Below are 22,564 nucleotides of genomic sequence, written 5' to 3'. Positions count from 1 at the left end.
CACGCTGGACCGTCCTGGCTGGCTCTGGGCTGACCTCAGTGACCTGCGTGTGCCGAGGGCTGGCGGAGCTGAGTCTGCATCGTTCTCACCGCTGGCATTCGGACCCTCCCTCCGACCCCAGAGCCCCAGGCTGGGCCCGGTGTGGCTGAGCCAGGGGCACTGAGGGCGCCACTGCCCCAGAGGGAAGGCGGGGCTGCCCGGACCCCCGACCGACCGGCAGGGCACGAGAGACCCTTCTCACGCCCCCTGTCTCTTTTGTCCTCTCTCTCCGGTCCTCAGGGAGCCCGTCTGCCCCGACTCTCTTCCCCCTGGTCTCCTGCGTGAGCGCCCTGTCTGATGAGAACCCGATGGCCCTGGGCTGCCTGGCCCGGGACTTCCTGCCCAGCTCCCTCAGCTTCTCCTGGAGCTACCAGAACAGCAGCGGGGTCAGCGGCCGGAGCGTCCAGAGCTTCCCGGCCGTCCTGAGGGAGGGCAAGTACGCGGCCTCCTCCCAGGTGCTCCTGCCCCCCTCAAGCATCCCCCAGGGGTCCGAAGAGCACCTGCTGTGCAGAGTCCAGCACCCCAACGGCGACCGGTCCGTGAAAGTGCCTCTCCCAGGTGAGCCGGGCTCCTCCCGCGGCCGGGGGCGGGGGTCAGGCCAGGCGTGTCCCCGCTACATCACCCTGCGCGCCCCCCGCCCCCGCCCTTCCCCGTCACCTTGCAGCCCCTCCCCCCCAGTACACAGTATATTCTGACCCTCACCTGCTCACTGCTTCCCTGACTTCAGCATCGAAGCGGACTCCACCCCCCACGGTGTCCTCTGCGACGTCCCGGTCAGAGGGCTCCGCCCCAGCCCTAACCACTCCGAGGACCCCAGGTCAGCAGCCCCCGCCCACGCACACCCCAGCCTGCCTGCCCGTCCCCTAGCTGCCTCCCTCCGGCAGCCCTCCACGACTTCTCCCGTGACTCCGAAAGTCACACGCTGAGCCAGGAAGTCAGGGCACTGACCTGAGGGGCGCCTACTGCAGATGCCACCTCAGGCCCCCGTGTGGCCATCAGCCCCTCATGAGTGGAGGACCTGTGCAGGTCACACCGTGAGGAGCACTGTGAGAGGGAGGGCCCACAGGCCAGCTCCAGTCTCGCCTGGCCCAGCTGACCCGCTGACCGTGAGCTCGCCGTGGAGCCTCATGCAGGGACGCGTTCCCAAGGCGGCCAGGAGTATGGAACTGAGCCCCGAGACCCTCACAGAAACAGGGTGCCACCCACAGGGCCGGGGAGCCGTGGCAGCTGGCAAAAGCCGCCCTCACCCCCAGTTCCACCTGGCTCCAGGCTCTCTGAGTGCTGGGGGCCTGGCTGGGGCCCAGGGTCACACCTCACCCTGTCTGCCACCCTGGGAAGCATGTCCTCGCTCTGAGAAGGGCAGAAACCACTGGAGGTGTGCTGGTCACACAGAGAATGGCAGCTCCCTCGCCGGCCCTCTGGAGTGCTGGTGAAGCTCCAAGAAGAGGACAGCGGCCGCGACCCACTGTGGCATCTCCAGGGGGGCCCTGCCCAGCTCATTGGTCAAGATGCTCACAGCCCAGGGCAGAATCTGCTCCCGCCCTGCGTGTCCCCGGGGCCCGGGGTGGCCTGGTCAGGCACACCGGGCGTGGGGAATCAGGAGACAGTTCAGTCCTCCGGATGAGAAGGTCACCGCAGCAGGGCTGTGCACGTCCACAGCCCCCCCGGCGTGTGTCAGCACTCAGCCCCAGCCGTGATTCCTGCAGCCGGACCATCCACCCAGCAGCCTTGGCGGGTAGAGGGCGGAGCTTCAAGAGGACAGGCTAGGCCCTCCTGTTCTGGGGCCGGACTGCCCTCCCGTGGAAGATGACCCACCTGGGGCCTAAGGTGTGCTGACCGCACGAGCCAAGCCCTCCGACAAGGGAGGGCCCCCCTGACGCAGATGCTGCCCAAAGCCTGATCTCTACAGCCTAGGACTGGCCTTTCCAGTTCTAGGGGGATGGACCAGGAGGAGGAGGGGAAGAGAACAGACAGAAACCCCGTGCAGCTGCAAAGCCTAAAATATTTGCTCTCTGGCCCTTGACAGAAAAAGTTGGCTGACCCCTGGGCTGTCGCAATTTATGGCCCAATAACTTACTGGTCACCGTCACCCTTAACTGTCGAGGTGACTGTTATGGAGATGGTCCTTGAGCACTGAGCACAGGTACTCGTGACCAGCAGCAGACAGCCAGGGTCCCGCCAGAGCGTGGAGGCGCACTCGGGGAGGGCTGATGGAGACGACCCCCAGAGGGCGGGAAGGGGGCCGGCGGGGCGGGGAGGCCACAGAGCCAGCCGTCTGTGGAGCTGGGAGGAGACCCTGACTCACCCCGTTCCCCCACAGTGCTGCCCACCAGTGGCACCCAGACAGAAGCCCGGATGCCGGAAAATCCAAAGGACCCCTGCAGAGGTCAGTCCTTGGGGCACCAAGCTGGGGGGGAGAAGTGCGGAGAACTTTCAGCGGCCGAGAGAGCCTGCCTGCCAGCGAGACCCCAGCCCAGCTGTGGGCAACGGGAGGTCACCGGCCACTGCCCTTCTGGAAGCAACAAGGGCCGGGTGGCTCTGGGGAGAGGGCAGGCCTGGGGCTGGGCAGTGACTAAAGAAACCAGGAGCCGCTGGCCACCCCTCGACCCCGCTCCCACCCACCGCGCCAGGGGCCAGCACGCACCCTGTCAACCTGTGCCTGTCCCCTGCAGAGTGCCGGGACCACACCCAGCCCCCCAGGGTCTACCTGCTGCGCCCTCCCCTGCAGGACCTGTGGCTCCAAGGTGAGGCCAACTTCACCTGCCTGGCGGTGGGGGGCGACCTGCAGGCGGCCCGCTTGTCCTGGGAGGTGGCCGGGCAGCCCCAGAGCGGGCACAAGGAGGAGGCGCCCACAGAGCACACCAACGGCTCCTGGAGCCGGAGCAGCCACCTGGCCCTGTCCAGGGCCTCGTGGGCCAAGGGGACGCCCGTCACCTGCACGCTGAGTGGCCCCGGCCTGCAGTCCCCGGTGACTCTGGCGGCACAGAGAGAACACGGTGAGGGCGGCTCCCGGGCTGGAGAGACAGGGCAGCCGCGGGCCCCCTGCGCCCCACACCACAGCCGGCAGTCCCCTGGCCACCTCCTTCCACCAGGGGACCCCGGGGGGTGGGGCCCAGCGTCCCCCGGCCGCCCGGCTTCTCCCGATGCCCCCGGCCCAAAGCGTGACTGGGCTTCTCGCTGCAGAGGCCTCGGCACCCAGCAAGCCTGCCGTCCGCGTCCTGACCGTGCCCGGTCCACTGCCCCCTGCCGAGGCGGCCCCCTGGCTCCTGTGCGAGGTGTCCGACTTCTCACCGCCGGGCGTCCTCCTCACCTGGCTGGAGGGCCGGCGCGAGGTGGACCCTTCTTGGTCCGCCACGGCGCACCCCGCGGCCCAGCCTGGGAACTCCTCGTTCCACACCTGGAGCGTCCTGCGCGTCCCCGCCTTCCCGGGCCGTGCGGCTGCCACCTACACCTGTGTGGTCAGGCACGAGGCCTCCCGGACGCTGCTCGGCACCAGCTGGAGCCTGGACGCCGGTGGTGAGTCACGCGGGCTGGGGGCCTCCTTCCGAGCCGGTCGCAGACGCAGGGCTGGGGGCGGAGGGGCAGCCCCAGAGGAGCCGGGCAGCGGGGACGAGGCCGCTGCGGGTCTGGAGAGCACGCTTCCCGGCCCTGGGGGCTCTGGACGCCCTGCCAGCGGCCCCCCCGGGGCCGGCCCCGTCCACACGCCACGTGCTGGCCCAGGCAGGGTGGGAGGCGGGCCCCCCCCAGCCCAGGCCCTGAGGAGCAGCCTTCTCCCTCCAAGGTGCTGATGGAGACGAGGTGCTCTGGGCGCAGAGCAGGGGCCCCCTGGGCTGGGTGTGAGGGTGGTCGCCCCAGAGAGCTGCCGCCCTGGGGGCGCCCGAGCCTCCCCGGCCCCCAAGACCTCCGCCCGTCCGGGGGCACGGTCAGCACCTGGGGAGCCAGATATGCCCGGAAGCGGGGGCTGGGTTAGGCACCCAGAGGAGTCAGACCGGCACACGCCCACGGCAGGCCCTGACCGCACGCCACCCAGAGGGGCAAAGTGGACAGAAAGCGCCAGAGAAGAGGCTCTGGTGGGGGCCCAGGGCTCGCCCTCCCCTCTGGGGCATCCTGCCAGGCCCCCACTGCCGCCTCGTCAGAGGGCAGCACCCAGACCGGCGCCCCCTCCCGACCCAGCCCAGCCCCGTGGGACAGTGGTGGACACCCTGGGCCGGTCAGGCAGTGGGACGCAGAGCCCAGCAGGAGCTGGAGCAGGGGGTCCAGGCCCCAGGCCACCCGATGGGAGCCAGGCAGAGGAAGATGGCGGCTGGGGGGGCCCGAGTCAGCAAGGCGAGGGGGGCAGGAAGGCTCCTGCTCTACTGGGGTCAGGGACCTTGCCTACAGCCCTGGCCCTCGCCATGGGCACCCCTCGGAGTGGAGAAGATGCCCGGACAGCAGCCCTCACACAGACGGGTCTGGCAGCAGTGGCCTCCTGGTGGGCAGTGCCCCCGCTGGTCCTGCAGGGTCCACCGGAGAGCGGCTTCACCCCAGCCCGCCTGCCTGTGCCCCAGCAGGTCTCCTCCTGAAGTGCCCACCTGGGGCACGGCCCGTTTCACAGCACTGCCCCTCCCCATCCAGTCTGTGCTGGGCCACCTGTCATGGCTCACGCCCCTCGGGCCTGTCTGTTCCTCGGTCACTGAAGTGGCCTCCTGCCCCTGCCCGTCTTTCTTCCCCTGGGCAGACAGGCAGGACCCCTGGGGGCTCCTCACTGGCCCTCCCCTGGTCTCCAGTCCCCCACACCCAGCAGACGGGCCCCCAGGCACAGTGCGGGCTCTCCGTGGTCTCATGTCCCAGGAGACCCTGGACCGGCTGCCTTCAGAGCCTTGACCCACACCTCCCACGCGGGCCAGAAATATGTCCACCCACCAGGGCCACACACTCTGGAGACAGGGTGGGCGGCAGAGGTGGCAGGAGGCCTGGCCAGTCCCCAGAGCCCCCTGGGAGTGAGGGGAAGAAAGGCCTCGTCCAGGAGGCCGCGGCCCGCACCATCCCACCCCGGGTCTGAGCCGGCAGGCAGCTGGGCCTTCCCTGCCCGTACCCCTCCTCCAGACCAGTGGAGGGCAGCCAGGACGGCTCCCTGCTTAAGGCAGCCTCGGCCGCCCTCTCCTCGGCCCCTCCACAGCCTGGATTGCAGCCTCTCTCTTTGCTGGGCCGGCTGCATGCCCCCCCAGTTGGGGCTGGCTGCCTCGACGGGTCCTGCTGCTTTCCTCCAAGGACCCCCAGGATCCCCCCGCCGTCCTCCGTCCGTAGGCCACGCCATCCCTCTCCGTTCTAGGGTCAGCCCACCACCGTCCCCCTCTTCCCAAAGGAGGGGAGACTTGCAGGGCGTTCGGCATAGGCCAGCACCTGTGGTCCTCATTATTGTTAGAAAATAGCAGCTGGAACGTTGCCTCCCGCGGGGCCCCTGGCCTCTCCCTCCCGGCCTGCTCTGCGGCCCCAGCACTCCTCAGCCATGCGTCCCATCCCCCAAAGTGAAGGCAAGGGACCTTGGCCCCCCGTCACCCTCGCAGCCAGGCAGCCCCCCAACTCCTGAATACCTCGAGTCCTCACGCTTCTCTCTGCTGACCACGCCCCCCAGACCTCCCCGCCCCCTGCCGGTCTCACTGCCATCGCTGCCCGCTCCAGCCCATCCTTCACTCAGCGGCCAAGGTGATCTTTAAACATCCATCGAGGTTCTGCTTCCACTTAGGATGTAGAAGCTAGTGAGATGGTCACTCCTGCGGTAACAGAAGGACAACATCGAATAAACAGTAAAAATCAGATTTATTTAAAGCCTCTGAAGAGCTGAGGGCTCAGTGTCCAACTGACCTAGATTCCTAGGCCGAAAGGCGCCGCTGGCCACTTTATCCTCACCCCAAACACCAGTGGGCAGAGGCCTAGGCATCTGTGAGAGGAGAGGGACGTGAGGGAATCCGCCGAGATTTAGCATCTGCTTGGGCTGGCCCGGGGAGTGGGAATACAGATGAGCCCCAGACAAATCTCCTCCACCCGCTGATTCCCCCACCCAGGACTTTTGCTGAGCGAGGAGTGGCTGGGAGCAGAGTGGGGCAAGAGATCTCCAGCCTTGGACGAGGCTTAGATCCCAAAGCCCCACTGGAGGGGCCTGACCCCACCCAAACATTTAGACCCAGGAGCCAACGATCCTGCCGCCCAGCCCAGCTCAACTCCTGGTGAAAACAATGAGCCCCTCATCCTCCCTGCCCAACAGAGGAGAGTATGTGCCCGCTTCATGGCCAATACACGTCTAATCTACTTCAAGCTCACTGTCGGTCTGTGCACAATGTCCAGCATGCAATCAGAATTTCCTAGGCATGCAAATAAGCAGAAAACCTTCACCCATAATCAAAATTTTAAACTAGCAAATAGAATTAGACCCACAGGTGACCCAGATGTTGGAACTGAAAGCAATGCCAATCATGTCACCCCTCGGCTTAAGCTCTTTTCATGGCTTCTTTTGCCCTAAGAAAAACTTCCAGATCCTGTCCCAGGGTTTCTCGGACTGTGCCCAATGGGCTGCCTGCTGACACATCCCTGCCCCGCTCCAGAAGGGTGAATGGGCACGACCTCTCTCACCTGCAATTCTTCCCAACGCTGCTTCTCCCACCCTAAATCTTTCCCACCTTCTCATCCCACCAACTTCTGCTTATCATTCACACGAGCTCTCTTGTGTAACTGAGAAGGCATCCCTGACCCCAGGGCTGGGTCGTGGGGCATCTGGGTCCACGGGAAACTGTCATCATGCTTAGCCATCTCACGGAGCCCCGGCTGCTCACCCCTGCGTTCCATGTGTGGAGAACAGCCTCCTTCAAGCTCTCTGTGGCAAAGGGCTGCTGCCTTTTAAACTTTTTCCAATGAATCATGGGCCCATACCTTTGTAGAATACAATATGAACTAATTACTAGAAAACTGAGACAAACAGAAACCAAGATGTGCTGATTTTTTATTATTAGATTCAACAGACTGCTATAAAAGTTTCCAATGCACACAATTTCCATATCTATTTCCTATGCCCTGTGACCAGTGGTTCCTGGCCAGTACCACCTACAGACCCCACTTCCGGTAACTCTGGTCAAGCACGAGGAAGACCCTCAATAAACACTCATGGAATGAACGACTAGGAAATTCCGGGGCATGAGACGGGTTCCAGGACTCAGTACTCCCTACCTGCCCCTGGGATCTCCCTCTGGACTTCGGTGCGCTTTCCGCACAAGTGTGTTGACCTGGGCCTGGACACCAGCAAGTCCCTCTCATCCTGCCTTAGCCCCCAACCACTCCAACTCCAGCAGGAATGACTTTTTGATATTCAAACTTGGCCTTGACATGCCCTTGCTTAAAGCCCTTTGTTCTCAGGTTAAAGTCACCAGCAGGGCCTGGCCCCAGCCCCACTCGGCCTCCTCGCCCGCCGCTTGGCCCCAGGTCCCCGCTGCAGGCACACGGGGCTCCCGTCCACCCTTCCGGGCCGGGCTCTCCGGCAACAGGGCACTCGTGACGCTGCTCTCCTGCGTGCGCGCTCTTCCCGCCTCTCTCTGCCTGGCAGGCACCACCTTCTCCTTCACGCTGCCGCAGAGCAGCCACTTCCGAGGGAGGCTCTCGCCGTCCCGCCTGGCCGGCGGGCCCTTGTGTCCACATCGGTGTCAGTGCCCCCCACTCCCTGCCCCCAGTCTCGCTGGCGTGAACTGAGCTGTGAGCCGGTTTGGTTCCGGACCATCGGCCCCACCCGGCACTGTGACCCGTCGGGCTCTGCGGAGCCCCGGGACCCAGCACAGCCCGGCAGGGAGCAGGCCGTTTGCACGTGCTCGTTGGGGCCCACCGTGCGCTGGCGGGGCCGTGGGCGCGGGCCCGGTCTCAGCGGCGCCGGCTCTTCCCCAGGTCTGGCCACCCTGCCCCCCCGGAGCCAGGACGAGAGCGGTGACGACTACTCAGAGCTGGAGGACACGGGCCGCCTGTGGCTCACCTTCGTGGCCCTCTTCCTCGTCACTCTGCTCTACGGCGGCTTCGTCACCTTCATCAAGGTAGGCTGGTCCCGGCAGCCGGCGCCCTGCGTGCAGGGGTCCTGCGGGAACCGGCCCGGCCCGCTCAGCCCGGCGGGGCGGCTCCCCTCCCTCCACCCACAGCCCCTAGCATAGGACAGGCATTTGGACCTGTGCTTGTGGGGGTCAGGGAGGTGGGGTCCCCGACTCAGCTGGGCGGGGGGGACCCTGACCTGGGGGCCTGCACCCTGTCCTCTGGGACCCCGCCCCCTTCCTGACCCTGGGGCTCTCGCTGCAGGTGAAGTAGCCCCAGAGAGCTGGTGCCGCCACTGCAGCGGGGGAAGCTTGGCCTCCACGCCGCCCACGGCTGCCAGCGGGCAGGACCCCACTCTGCACAGAGGCCTCCAGCCCCACCCCTGACCCCCACTCACTCTCCTCTGCCCACGGCAGAGCCCAGCCCCCGACACAGAGAGGAGGGCGTCGGGATACAGGGAGGTGGGCGGCTCCCCCAGCTGGCCCTGTGCCCCCGCCCACCGAGCCAGTGGTCCTGACTGTGGCCCCCTTACCTTCCCGCCCACCGTCCGGCCCCATAAACAGCTTTGGCTCACTTCACCTGCCTCCTGTTTCTGTGTCCCAGCCTTTTGGATCTCCCCAGGTCAGAGGACCCAGAAGGCTGAGGGCAAACATCCGAGGACGGGGGCCGGCAGGGTCCGGGCATGTATCGGGGAGCTGCCACGACGAGGAAGCCGGGAGAGCCCCCTGCACCGAAGGAAGTGGGCTGAGAGGCCCTGCTGCCCACACCAGACATGTGCCCGTCCACACAGGCAGGCACACGTGCACACATGCATGTGCACATGCATGCACTCCTCACACACATAAGCATGTGTGCGCCTACACATGCAGTGCACACGTGGGTCCGCACCCTGCAAGCACAAGCACACGCACGTGTGCAAACACACACAAAAGCAAGGGCATATGCACGTGGGCACACGTGGGCAGGTCTGCACACACACACATGGATTCACACTCACACAGACACACAGGCACACGTGTGCTCATGCAGCGCACACACGCACACACACAGGAGACAGCACTGAGTGGTGGGAGCGGGAGCAGCTGGGCGCGCGGAGCCGCCCTCACCGTCTGCACAGCTCAGGCAGCCCCCGAGCCCTCCTGCGCACCCACCCCTCTGTCGGACACAGTGACAGCACCCCTCACGCAGGGCGGGCTGGGGGGTAAACAAAGTGCTGCCTCACGGGGCTTGGAGAAGACGCTGGTCCTGGCCAGCGCCTGGCCACTCCCCGCCGTTGCCCGGAGTCCCCACAGCAGGCGAGGGTGTGGGCCTGGCCCCGATCAGCCGCAGGCTTTCTCACCCCGCCAGGCGGGGCGGCCAGCGTGGCGGACACCTGCCCGGGTGCCAGCCTCGGGCGCGTCCTCCCTGCTTCCCCACCCGCGGACCAGGGCAGGAATGAGGGGTCGGCGCCGAGGCCGTCCCCTCCCTGGCCAGTCTGCGTGTCGGGCGTCGTGCTCTCGCTCCCCTTGCTGGCTCCCGGACGCCACACTGCCCGTTTCCCCTTGTCACTGGTTGTGCCCTGCAGCCCCCAACCCAGCCTGTGGCCCAACAGCATTTGTCCACGGCTGGCATTCCTCTCTTGTCCCCAGATGTGGACCTCATTCCACATGTTGGGGCTGGAAGTCAACAACACATCTCACCCTCAACGCACCCGCCACCACACGTCTGGCTGGCGGGCTGGACGTGGCCCCGAAGACCTCCTGATCCCTGAAGCCTGTGCATGGGGACTGTGCAGATGACTGCGCCTGGGATCCTGAGATGCGCGAGGGTCCCAGCCTCTCGGCCCAGCGCCATCACCAGGTCCTCACAAGGGGGAGGCACGGGGGACCTGGCACAAAGAGGAAGGGCCTGTGACACAGAGGCAGGGCCGGCCACCCTGCCGGCTTCGAAGACGGAGGACAGGGCCACGGGCCAAGGGATGCCGCTCGGGCGGCTGGAAAAGGCCAGGAGCAGGCCCTCCCCGCGCGGCCCTGCCCACGTTTGCTCAAGGCCCCGTGAGACTGTTTCAGACGTCCGGCCTCCAGACCATGAGAGGACAAATGTTTGTGGTCATTTGCTGCAGCCGCAAGAACTAAGACACCAACAGTCCCTCCAGACCAGCCCGTCCCCAGCATCCTCCCCGTCCCAGCCAAGGGTGCCCCCCCCTGCCAGCGGCTTGGGCGCAAACTCTGGGAACTGACTCCCTTCTTTCTCTGCAGCCCGTCCCAGTCGAGCAGCAGACCTGAGCTCTGCCTGCCATATCCATCCAGGGAGCCGCATTTCCCACACTGGCCGGCCCGCCGCCTTGGCCAGGGCAGTCGCCATGCCTGCAGGGTCCTTGGTGGCATTCTCTGCACCCCCCTTGCCTTCTGCAGCCCTCTCTGCAGGAGGCATGTGACAGCCCCGGGGCCCCCGGGCTCGGCCACTTCCCCCGACAAGGCTGTGTTTGTGGCCTTCCTGGCACCACAGCCCCGGCCTCCTCTCAGCCCTGTGACGTGCAGCCGAGGGCCATTGTCCCCGCTTGCTCTGCAGCTCACCCGAGTCACCGCAGCCCCGCCTGCCTGGACACCCTCCTCCCAGGGCAGAAACATCTGTTTCCAGCTGTGGTAAGGAACAGCACACATCCGCCCTCCCTTACTTAAATCAAGCCCTGACAATCCTGGCCCTGTGGTGTGGGATTCACTTCCCAGCCACCTGCCTGGGGCCCAACTGCCCGCCCCTCCCTTGGTGCTTGGGGGAAAGGGTCTCAGCCAGTCCTGCTCCCCAAGGCTTGGGAATGAGGCCTCCCCAGACCTGGGCAGAAACCAGGCTGTGCTCTCCAGCCACGGCCGTGTCTGTTCCTGGCCCACAGCGGGCCCATGTTTGTTGAGTTCATTCTAGAAGACATATGACCAGGACAAGACCTCAAAAGAGAGTTGGGAGACGGAAAGAGCAAAGAGACAGGACCCCTGCTCTCACCGTCAGGACAAAAGCAAAGTGAGGACCAGCATTTGATGCAAATCAAAACTCAGACCAGAGGAAATTATGGGAAATTATTTATGCTCTGCTGGGGTGAATAGGTGTTTTCTCAGAATGACACCACAGCCAGGAACTTTAAAAATAACATTGATAGATTTGCCTACAGAAAGAAAAATTTTTAATCTATGAGGATAAAATCACAATAAACAAAGTTAAGTACTATGGGAGAGAGAGTGGCTGAAGTATATAACATGAAAAAGAGTCTGTATCAGTCAGGGTTCTTCAGAGGATAAATATACGAGATAGAGAGATGAATGTACATGCACATATTGATATACAGATAGCAGGGGAGAGAGAGTCTAAGGAACTGGGTCCTGTGATTGTTAAGATTTGGAGAGTCCAAAACTGTAGGGCAGGCCAGCAGCCCAGAGACCCAGGGAAGAGTTGATGCCACAGTTTGAGTCCAGAGGCAAATTCCCTCTTCCTCAGGGAAACTCGAGCTTTTTTCTCTTTAGGCCTTCACCTGATTAGATGAGGCTCACTCACATAGGACAATCTACTTTATTCAACATCTACTGATTTAAATGTTAATCCCATTTTTCAAATACCTTCACCCTTTGGACTAGCGTTTGACCAAATATCTGGGTCCTGTGGCCGAGTCAAGTTAATCCATAAAATTAACCATCACAGAGTCCAGCTAAATGAATGTTGAAAAAAACGTGAATGGGACAAACTTCAAGGAAAAGTTTTCAGCAGAAGGTGAGGAGGGGGAGATCATTTCCAGTGAGTTGTAAACAACAAATAACCAATAAAACACATGAAATTGTCAGAAGTCACAAGTAATCAAAGAAAAGTGACTATCAACAACAGACCATCCCTCAGGTGGCAGCTATTCGAGCCGACCCACTGCGTGCCACACAGGTGTTAAGGTGGAGACACACGCTGCATGACTGCACGTGGCACCTGTCCTGACGGGGGATGAACGATATAATTAGAAACTGATCAGCGCCCTACGAAGGGCAAGGCAGCCAGGCAAGGACGGGCACCTCAGTGCCTGGCGTGGTCTTAGAGGATGCAGGGTCTGCACGGGGTTGGGGAGGTGCATCCTCGCAGAAGGGGCAGAAGGTAAAAAGGTCCAGGGGCAGAAATGGCTTGGCAAGTTCAAGGAGCAGTGGCAAGGCCAGCAGGGCTGCACGAGCAGATGGAGGTCTGGGGAGAAGGAGGTCTGGAGACAGAGCAGGGCTGACCTCGGGGGCCATGCCAGCCCTGTTTGAGCTCTGGGTTTTATTCTGGGGTGATGGGAAACCCCAGGAGGCATCTAGGGGGGCAGTGCTTTTCAATCTTGCACTGGACAGCAGGCTGTGCAGGAGGGAGGGTGGAAGCCAAGGGGCCCTGGGGGTCTGTGCAGAGGTCCTGAAGGGAGGGGGGAGGGTGCACCGAGAGAAGCACTCAGATCACACACGTGTCTAGAGGCAATGCTGAGGGCCTGTGGAGACACAGTGGCCCCGGGGCCTCCCGCGTCACAGCATCCATGCAGCCAGGACTTAGGGGCTTGGGAAGTACTCAGAGGCGGAGGACCCAACTGGGGCCCAGCACGTGGCAGGGTCGGCGCCCAGGACTGGCGGGGACACCACAGGAGGTGCCGTGTGGAGGGAGAGCTGCATTGCATCTCTGTTCCTGAAGGGTCTGCGCAGAGGCTGAGGAGATCCAGGTGGCCTCCCAAGAGAAGTCTCAATGGCGAGGTGGCCGGGACCTGGCTAGACTGGGCTCAAGACCTAAGAGCGGGGTCCACCAACGCGGTCCAACCAGCCCCACTCTCACCGAACACACAGCCAACCTGTAAAGCTCAACACCTGTTGGGCCACAGGTAAACTGCAAAATATTAAAGGCACAGTGTCAAGTTCTCTGACAGCACTGCAAATGAGAAAGACATCCAGGACAAAAGGATAAATGAACTCCACACATCTCATGGGTCAAACCAGAAGAGAAATCCATGGCCCTAAATGTCTGGAAAGGAGAAACCACTGAATTAATAAAGAGTCCAAGTTTTAAAGTTGGGAAAAGAGCAGCAAAGTAAACACAAAGAAAGAAGGAAGTAGATAATAAACATATAAGCAAAAAAAAATCAATGAAATATAAGAAAAGCAACAAAGAGGGACAACAAATCCAAAATTGTTTCTTAAAAGGGACAGACCTCTGAGGAAACTAGACAAGAGAGATGGCAAAAAATAAAAACAAAAATATATGTAATAAAAAGAGGGATTGGGACTTGCTGGTGGTACAGTAGTTAAGAATCCACCTGCCAATGCAGGGGACACGGGTTCAACCCATGGTCCGGGAAGATCCCACATGCCGTGGGGCAACTAAGCCCATGTGCCACAACTACTGAGCCTGTGCTCTAGAGCCCGCGAGCAACAACTACTGAGCCCATGTGCCACAACTACTGAAGCCCGCGTGCCCTAGGGCCCACGTGCTGCAACTACTAAGCCCATGTGCTGCAACTACTGAAGCCCGCGCACCTACAGCCCGTGCTCCGCAACGAGAGAAGCCACCGCAATGAGAAGCCCGTGCACCACAATAAAGAGTAGCCACTGCTCGCCGCAACTAGAGAAAGCCTGCAAGCAGCAATGAAGACCCAACGCGGCCAAAAATAAATTTAAATTTTTAAAAATACATTAAAAAAGAGGGATTAAAATTAGTTATTGATTTAAAAAAGTAGTAAGACGATATAATAAATAAATCTATTGCACTAATATTTAGGTAAAATTTTAAAATCCTAGAAAAGTATCTTATCAAAAATGACTCAATAGAAAAGCTCAATAGTACCATATTAATTAAATAAATTGAAGTAGTTTAAAATCTTTTCAAGTAAAAATACCAGGGCCATTCTCAACAAATTTTTAAAAATCATTCAAATTTTATAGAAACTCGCAAAAAGTGAAAAAGCAGGAATAATGCCCAATTCATTCTATAAGTCAATATAACCTTAATCCAGAGCCAGACAAGGATAGCATGGGAAAGAAAATTGTGGGACGGTCTCACTCATGAAACAGATACAAATATTCCAAAGAAAATATTAGCAAATAATTTTGCTCCTTATAAAAAACAGATAATTCGCCATGACCCAGTCAGGTTTATCTCAAAAAGACAAGGATAGTTTAACATTACAAAATCTATCATTGTCATTCAAAGCACTAACATATTAAAGGAGAGAAAATTTAAGATCATCTCAAAAGTACAGAAAAAAGAGTTGAAAGGATTTAACACTCTTTTATGATATAAAACTTTTGGCAAATTAAAAATGCAATGGAATTCTTTGGCCTGACAAGGTTTATCTACCAAAAACCTTTAAATATTTTTTCTTAAAGGGAATTTGTTGGAAGCAACATTGTATTAGAGGTCTTGGTGGATTCAGCAAGACCAAAAATATGTTAAAGCATGATAACTTTCTAAGTAGAAAAGAATGCAGAGTATACAAAAATAATAACTATTAAAAATAAAAGGAGAGCTTCAAGATGGTGGAGGAGTAAGACGTGGAGATCACCTTCCTCCCCACAGATACATTAGAAATACATCTACACGTGGAACAACTCCTACAGAACACCTACTAAACGATGGCAGAAGACCTCAGACCTCCCAAAAGGCAAGAAACTCCCCCACGTACCTGGGGAGGGCAAAAGAAAAAAGAAAAAACAGAGACAAAAGAATAGGGACGGGACCTGCACCAGTGGGAGGGAGCTGTGAAGGAGGAAAGGTGTCCACACACTAGGAAGCCCCTTCGCGGGCGGAGACTGCGAGTGGCGGAGGGGGGAGCTTCGGAGCCACGGAGGAGAGCACAGCCACAGGGGCGTGGAGGGCACAGCGGAGAGATTCCCACACGGAGGCTCGGTGCCGACCAGCACTCACCAGCCCGAGAGGCTCGTCTGCTCGCCCACCGGGGCGGGTGGGGCTGGGAGCTGAGGCTCGGGCTGCGGTTGGATCGCAGGGAGAGGACTGGGGCTGGCGGCGTGAACACAGCCTGAAGGGACTAGTGCGCCACGGCTAGCCGGGAGGGAGTCCGGGAAAAAGTCTGCAGCTGCTGAAGAGGCAAGAGACATTTTCTTACCTCTTTGTTTCCCGGTGCGCGAGGAGAGCGGATTCAGAGCGCCGCCTAAACGAGCTCCAGAGACGGGCGCGAGCCGCGGCCATCAGCGCGGACCCCAGAGACGGGCATGAGACGCTAAGGCCGCTGCTGCCGCCACCAAGAAGCCTGTGTGCGAGCACAGGTCACTCTCCACACTGCCCCTCCCGGGAGCCGGCGCAGCCCGCCACCGCCAGGCTCCCGTGATGCGGGAACAACTTCCCCGGGAGAACGCACGGCGCGCCTCACGCTGCTGCAACGTCACGACGCCTCTGACGCCGCAGGCTCGCCCCGCCTCCTCCGTACCGCTCCCTCCCCCCGCCTGAGTGAGCCAGAGCCCCTGCCCAAAGCAGCTGCTCCTTTAACCCCGTCCTGTGTGAGCGAAGAACAGACGCCCTCAGGCTACCTACACTCAGAAGTGGGTCCAAATCCAAAGCTGAGCCCCGGGAGTTGTGCAAACAAAGAGAAGGGAAATTTCTCCCAGCAGCCTCAGGAGCAGCGGATTACTCCTCAGGAGCAGTTGATCTCCACCATCAACTTGATGTACCTGCATCTGTGGAATACCTGAATAGACAGCGAATCATCCCAAATTGAGGAGGTGGACTTTGGGAGCAACGATATATATTTTTCCCCCTTTTTCTTTTTTCGTGAGTGTCTATGTGTATGCTTCTGTGTGTGATTTTGTCTGTTTAGCTTTGCTTTTACCATTTGTCCTAGGGTTCTGTCTGTCTGGTTTTTGTTTTTCGTTTTTGTTTTTTTTTTTTTTACTTAAATAATTTTTTTTCTTAAGAATTATTTTTTATTTTAACTATTTTATTTTATTTTACTTTATTTTATTTTATCTTCTTCTTTCTTTCTATTTTTCTCCCTTTTATTCTGAGCTGTGGGGATGAAAGGCTCTTGGTGCTCCAGCCAGGCATCAGGGCTGTACCTCTGAGGTGGGAGAGCCAAGTTCAGGACACTGGTCCACAAGAGACCTCCCAGCTCCACATAATACCAAACAGTGAAAATCTCCCAGAGATCTCCATCTCAACACCAAGACCCAGCTCCACTCAATGACCAGCAAGCTACAGTGATGGATACCCTATGCCAAACAACTAGCAAGACAGGAACAAAACCCCATCCATTAGCACAGAGGCTGCCTAAAATCATAATAAGGCCACAGACACCCCCAAAACACACCACCAGACGTGGACCTGCCCAACAGAAAGACAAGATCCAGCCTCATCCACCAGAACACAGGCACCAGTCCCCTCCACCAGGAAGCCTACACAACCCACTGAACTAACCTTAGCTACTGGGGAGAGACACCAAAAACAACGGGATCTACGAACCTGCAGCCTGTGAAAAGGAGACCCCAAACACAGTAAGTTAACCAAAATGAGAAGACAGAGAAACACACAGCAGATGAAGGAGCAAGGCAAAAACTCACCAGACCTAACAAATGAAGAGGAAATAGGCAGTCTACCTGAAAAAGAATTCAGAATAATGATAGTAAAGATGATCCAAAATCTTGGAAATAGAATGGAGAAAGTACAAGAAACGTTTAACAAGGACCTAGAAGAACTAAAGAGCAAACAAACAGTGATGAACGACACAATAAATGAAATTTAAAATTCTCTAGAAGGGATCAATAGCAGAATAACTGAGGCAGAAGAACCGATAACTGACCTGGAAGATAAAATAGTGGAAATAACTACCGTAGAGCAGAATAAAGAAAAAAGAATGAAAAGAATTGAGGACAGTCACAGAGACTTCTGGGACAACATTAAACGCACCAACATTCAAATTATAGGGGTCCCAGAAGAAGAAGAGAAAAATAAAGGGACTGAGAAAATATTTGAAGAGATTATAGTTGAAAACTTCCCTAATATGGGAAAGGAAATAGTTAATCAAGTCCAGGAAGCACAGAGAGTCCCATACAGGATAAATCCAAGGAGAAACATGCCAAGACACATATCAATCAAACTATCAAAAATTAAAGACAAAGAACAAATATTAAAAGCAGCAAGGGAAAAACAACAAATAACACATAAGGGAATCCCCATAAGGTTAACAGCTGATCTTTCAGCAGAAACTCTGCAAGCCAGAAGGGAGTGGCAGGACATATTTAAAGTGATGAAGGAGAAAAACCTACAACCAAGATTACTTTACCCAGCAAGGATCTCATTCAGATTTGACAGAGAAATTAAAACTTTTACAGACAAGCAAAAGCTAAGAGAATTCAGCACCACCAAAGCAGCTTTACAACAAATGCTAAAGGAACTTCTCTAGGCAGGAAACACAAGAGAAGGAAAAGACCTAAAATGATAAACCCAAAACAATTAAGAAAATGGTAATAGGAACATACATATCGATAATTACCTTAAATGTAAATGGATTAAATGCTCCAACCAAAAGACATAGATTGGCTGAATGGATACAAAAACAAGGCCCGTATATATGCTGTCTACAAGAGACCCACTTCAGACCTAGGGACACATACAGACTGAAAGTGAGGGGATGGAAAAAGATATTCCATGCAAATGGAAATCAAAAGAAAGCTGGAGTAGCAATTCTCATATCAGACAAGGTAGACTTTAAAACAAAGACTATTACAAGAGACAAAGAAGGACACTACATAATGATCAAGGGATCAATCCAAGAAGAAGATATAACAATTGTAAATATTTATGCACCCAACATAGAAGCACCTCAATACATAAGGCAAATACTAACAGCCATAAAAGGGGAAATTGACAGTAGCACAATCATAGTAGGGGACTTTAACACCCCACTTTCACCAATGCACAGATCATCCAAAATGAAAATAAATAAGGAAACACAAGCTTTAAATGATACATTAAACAACATGGACTTAATTGATATTTATAGGACATTCCATCCAAAAACAACCGAATACACATTCTTCTGAAGTGCTCATGGAACATTCTCCAGGATAGATCATATCCTGGGTCACAAGTCAAGCCTTGGTAAATTTAAGAAAATTGAAATCATATAAAGTATCTTTTCCGACAACAATGCTATGAGACAAGATATCAATTACAGGAAAAAATCTGTAAGAAATACAAACACATGGAGGCTAAGCAACACACTACTTAATAACCAAGAGATCACTGAAGAAATCAAAGAGGAAATCAAAAAATACCTACAAACAAATGACAATGAAAACAGGACGACCCAAAACCTATGGGATGCAGCAAAAGCAGTCCTAAGAGGGAAGTTTTAGCAATACAATCCTACCTTAAGAAACAAGAAACATCTCAAATAAACAACCTAACCTTACAGCTAAAGCAATTAGAGAAAGAAGAACAAAAAAACCCCAAAGTTAGCAGAAGGAAAGAAATCATAAAGATCAGATCAGAAATAAATGAAAAAGAAATGAAGGAAATGATAGAAAAGATCAATAAAACTAAAAGCTGGTTCTTTGAGAAGATAAACAAAATTGATAAACCATTAGCCAGACTTATCAAGAAAAAAAGGGAGAAGACTCAAATCAATAGAATTAGAAATGAAAAAGGAGAAGTAACAACTGACACTGCAGAAATACAAAGGATCATGAGAGATTACTACAAGCAACTGTATGCCAATAAAATGGACAACCTGGAAGAAATGGACAAATTCTTAAAAAAGCACAACCTTCCGAGACTGAACCAGGAAGAAATAGAAAATATGAACAGACCAATCACAAGCACTGAAATTGAAACTGAGATTTAAAATCTTCCAACAAACAAAAGCCCAGGACCAGATGGCTTCACAGGTGAATTCTATTAAACATTTAGAGAAGAGCTAACACCTATCCTTCTCAAACTCTTCCAAAGTATAGCAGAGGGAGGAACACTCCCAAACTCATTCTACAAGGTCACCATCACTCTGATACCAAAACCAGACAAAGATGTCACAAAGAAAGAAAACTACAGGCCAATATTACTGATGAACATAGATGCAAAAATCCTCAGCAAAATACTAGCAAACAGAATCCAACAGCACATTAAAAGGATCATACACTATGGTCAAGTGGGGTTTATCCCAGGAATGGAAGGATTCTCCAATATACGCAAATCAATCAACGTGATACACCATATTAACAAATGGAAGGAGAAAACCCATATGATCGGGCTTCCCTGGTGGCGCAGTGGTTGAGAATCTGCCTGCCAATGCAGGGGACACAGGTTCGAGCCCTGGTCTGAGAAGATCCCACATGCTGCGGAGCAACTGGGCCTGTGAGCCACAACTACTGAGCTTGCGCGTCTGGAGCCTGTGCTCTGCAACAAGAGAGGCCTCGATAGTGAGAGGCCCACGCACCACGATGAAGAGTGGCCCCTGCTCGCCGCAACTAGAGAAGGCCCGTGCACAGAAACGAAGACCCAATGCAGCCAAAAATTAATTAATTGATTAATTAATTTTTTTTTAAAACCCATATGATCATCTCAAAAGATGCAGAGAAAGCTTCCAACAAAATTCAACACCCATTTATGATAAAAACCCTCCAGAAAGTAGGCATAGAGGGAAATTTCCTCAACATAATAAAGGCCATATATGACAAACCCACAGCCAACATCGTCCTCAGTGGTGAAAAACTGAAACCATTTCCTCTAAGATCAGGAACAAAACAAGGTTGCCCACTCTCACCACTATTATTCAACATAGTTTTGGAAGTTTTAGCCACAGCAATCAGAGAAGAAAAAGAAATAAAAGGAATCCAAATTGGAAAAGAAGAAGTAAAGCTGTCACTGTTTGCAGATGACATGACACTATACATAGAGAATCTTAAAGATGTTACCAGAAAACTACTAGAGCTAATCAATGAATTTGGTAAACTAGCAGGATACAAAATAAATGCACAGAAATCTTTTGCATTCCTATACACTAATGATGAAAAATCTGAAACTGAAATTAAGAAAACACTCCCATTTACCATTGCAACAAAAAGAATAAAATATCTAGGAATAAACCTATCTAAGGAGACAAAAGACCTGTATGCAGAAAATTATAAGACACTGATGAAAGAAATTAAAGATGATACAAACAGATGGAGAGATATACCATGTTCTTGGATTGGAAGAATCAACATTGTGAAAATGCCTCTACTACCCAAAGCAATCTACAGATTTAATGCAATCCCTATCAAACTACCACTGGCATTTTTCACAGAACTAGAACAAAAAATTTCACAATTTGTATGGAAACACAAAAGACCCCGAATAGCCAAAGCAATCTTGACAAAGAAAAACGGAGCTGGAGGAATCAGGCTCCCTGACTTCAGACTATGTTACAAAGCTACAGTAATCAAGACAGTATGGTACTGGCACAAAATCAGAAATATAGATCAATAGAACACAGTAGAAAGCCCAGAGATAAACCCACACACGTATGGTCACCTTATCTTTGATAAAGGAGGCAAGAATATACAGTGGAGAAAAGACAGCCTCTTCAGTAAGTGGTGCTGGGAAAACTGGACAGCTACGTGTAAAAGAATGAAATTAGAACACTCCCTAACACCATACACAAAAACACACTCAAAGTGGATTAAAGACCTAAATTTAAGGCCAGACACCATGAAACTCTTAGAGGAAAACATAGGCAGAACACTCTATGACATCAATCACAGCAAGATCCTTTTTGACCCACCTCCTAGAGAAATGGAAATAAAAACAAAAATAAACAAATGGGACCTAGTGAAACTTAAAAGCTTTTGCACAGCCAAGGAAACCAAAAGCAAGACAAAAAGACAACCCTCAGAGTGGGAGAAAATATTTGCAAACGAAGCAACTGACAAAGGATTAATCTCTAAAATATACAAGCAGCTCATGCAGTTCAATATCAAAAAAACAAACAACCCAATCCAAAAATGGGCAGAAGACCTAAATAGACGTTTCTCCTAAGAAGATATACAGATTGCCAACAAACACGTGAAAATATGCTCAACATCACTAATCATTAGAGAAATGTAAATCAAAACTACAATGAGGTATCACCACACACCAGTCAGAATGGCCATCATATAAAAATCTGCAAACAATAAATGCTGGAGAGGGTGTGGAGAAAAGGGAACCCTCTTGCACTGTTGGTGGGAATGTAAATTGGTACAGCCACTATGGAGAACAGTTTGGAGGTTCCTTAAAAAACTTAAAATAGAACTACCATATGACCCAGCAATCCCACTACTGGACATATACCCTGAGAAAACCATAATTCAAAAAGAGTCATGTACCACTATTTTCATGGCAGCACTCTTTACAACAGCCAGGACATGGAATCAACCTAAGTGTCCATCAACAGATGAATGGATAAACAAGATGTGGCACATATGTACAATGGAATATTACTCAGCCATAAAAAGAAATGAAATTGAGTTATTTGTAGTGAGGTGGATGGACCTAGAGTCTCTCATACAGAGTGAAGTAAGTCAGAAAGAGAAAAACAAATACTGTATGCTAACACATATATATGGAATCTTAAAAAAAAAATGGTTCTGAAGAACCTAGGGGCAGGACAGGAATAGAGACACAGACGTAGAGAATGGACTTGAGGACACAGGGAGGGGGAAGGGTAAGCTGGGACGAAGTGAGAGAATGGCATGGACTTATATATACTACCAAATGTAAAACCGATAGCTAGTGGGAAGCAGCTGCATAGCACAGGGAGATCAGCTGGGTGCTCTGTGACCACCTAGAGGGGTGGGATAGGGAGGGGTGGGAGGGAGACCAAGAGGGTGGAGATATTGGGATATATGTATATGTATAGCTGATTCACTTTGTTTTAAAGCAGAAACTAATACACCATTGTAAAGCAATTATACTCCAGTAAAGTTGTTTTTAAAAATCCCAATTACATTTTTTTCAGAAATTTTTTTTTAAAACCCATCCTAAAATCTATACAGAATCTCAAAGGACGCCCAAATGGTGAAAAGGATCATGAAAAATAAGGACAAAGCTTTAGGACTCACACTTCCTAATTTCAAAACTTACTACAAAGCTACAGTAATCAAAACAGTGTGGTACTGGCATAAAGACAGACATAGCCCAATGGAATAAAATATGGTCCAGAAATATACCCTCACATATATGATCTCATGATTTTTGGTAAGGGTGCCAAGAGCATACAATTGGGAAAAGACAATCTTTTCAACAAATGGTACTGGGAAACTGGATATTCATATGCAAGAGAATGAAGTTGGACCCTTGTCTAATACTGTATACAAAAACTAACTGAAAATGGATCAGACTTAAATGTAGGACTTAAAACTATAAAACTCTTAGAGGAAAACATAGGGCAAAAGCTTCACAACATTAAAATTGGCAATGATTTCTTGGATATGACACCAAAAGTATAGGCAACAAAAGAAAAGAATAGACAAATTAGACTTCATGAAAATTTTTAAATTTC

Source organism: Balaenoptera acutorostrata, chromosome 3 (assembly GCF_949987535.1).
Source record: "Balaenoptera acutorostrata chromosome 3, mBalAcu1.1, whole genome shotgun sequence".
In the NCBI taxonomy this organism is placed as follows: domain Eukaryota; kingdom Metazoa; phylum Chordata; class Mammalia; order Artiodactyla; family Balaenopteridae; genus Balaenoptera; species Balaenoptera acutorostrata.
The sequence above is the reverse complement of the archived record's forward strand: the minus strand, read 5'-3'. Positions refer to the sequence as shown.